Raw genomic sequence first — 1,440 nt, forward strand, 5'->3', positions numbered from 1 at the left:
AGACTGACATTGAGGTCCTTAATCCATTTGGACTTGAGTTTTGTGCATGGTGATAGATATGGATCTATTTTCATTCTTCTACAGATTGACATCCAGTTTTGCCAGCACAATTTGTTGCTGTTTTTTTTAAGTTGTTGAAAAAAAAATTCTGCCTCCTCCCTGTTTCCCATTTCCCTCCTCCTCCTCCCACTCCCCTCCCCCTCTCCTCCCCTACTCCATTCCCCCTCCCTCTCGGACTGCTCTTAATTTTTATAAGACAGGGTTTCTCTGTGCAGCCTGGCCATCCTGGAACTCACTTTATAGACCAAGCTGGACTTGAACTCAGAGATTTGTCTGCCTTTAACTCGCCACTGCTGGGATTAAAGACATGTGCTACCACCACACAGTATGTTTTTTATTTTTTTATTTTTATTTTTTGGATTTTTCGAGACAGGGTTTCTCGGTAGCTTTTTGGTTCCTGTCCTGGAACTAGCTTTTGTAAACCAGGCTGGCCTTGAACTCACAGAGATCAGCCTGCCTCTGCCTCCCAAGTGTTGGGATTACAGGCGTGTGCCACCACCACCCGGCTTCCAGCATGTTTTTTTGTTTTGTTTTGTTTTTTATTTATATTTTTTTAGTTTTCATCATGCTGTTTAATCTAGCACGTTGCCTAGAAAGGTTTGTTAGCAAGAGTACAAATACGTCTCCAGCATGTCTCTTAGAGATCGGTTCACCCACTGCTCTGTTTGGCTGCTAGCCTCTTGTCTCTCTCTTCAGCAATTGTGAGGAGGATTCCTTTTCCTCAGGGAAGAGAAATCCATGGTTTGTTGCCCTTGCCAATAACAAAAATGTTGGAAAGCCGGGTAGCAAAGCTGTTGCCATTGGCATCTTTCACATGGACCACATCAAAAGAGCCGGATTCTCTCTCTGTTGGTGATCACACCAATTCTTCCCAAGTTAGCACCCCCAGTCACCATACACAGGTTACCAGTGTCACCATACACAGGTTACCAGTGTCAAACTTGATGAAGTCGGTTATTTTGCCCGTATCCAAATCAGTCTGAATGGTGTCATTCACCTTGATGAGGGGATCAGGGTAGCGAATAGCATCATGGGTCACCAAATGTGGGATTCCTTTTGTGACCACTGTTGTGCTTTCCTCTTGCTTTAAGGGACAAGCCACGCCCACTTTCATTACCTCTGACCTGCCCGCCGCCATCTTGGGCCCTTCTTTTCCTGCTTCCTTGACGTGCATGCTTTTTATTATAAGGAAGACCTTGGACAGTTATGGTTTTGGTCCCTTTAAGAGACAAGCCACACCCATTCCCCTCCCCATCTGCTGAGGCAGGCTGATCTTCAGCTTCCAGCCTGAGCTCGCTCTCTTTTCTACCTTCCTCTTGAAGAGGCAGCTTTGCTTCTGCCTCTCTTCCCACTTCTCTGCTTCCCCCCTTCTCTGTCTCT

General features: G+C 45.9%; 1 pseudogene; it reads right to left on the reverse strand.

Annotated features, from left to right (window-relative positions):
* Positions 1–949: 949 nt before the first annotated feature.
* Positions 950–1,440, reverse strand: part of LOC101979533 — a 4,534-nt pseudogene continuing 4,043 nt past the window's right edge.

Source organism: Microtus ochrogaster, unplaced genomic scaffold, assembly GCF_000317375.1.
Source record: "Microtus ochrogaster isolate Prairie Vole_2 unplaced genomic scaffold, MicOch1.0 UNK40, whole genome shotgun sequence".
NCBI classification, from domain to species: Eukaryota; Metazoa; Chordata; class Mammalia; order Rodentia; family Cricetidae; genus Microtus; species Microtus ochrogaster.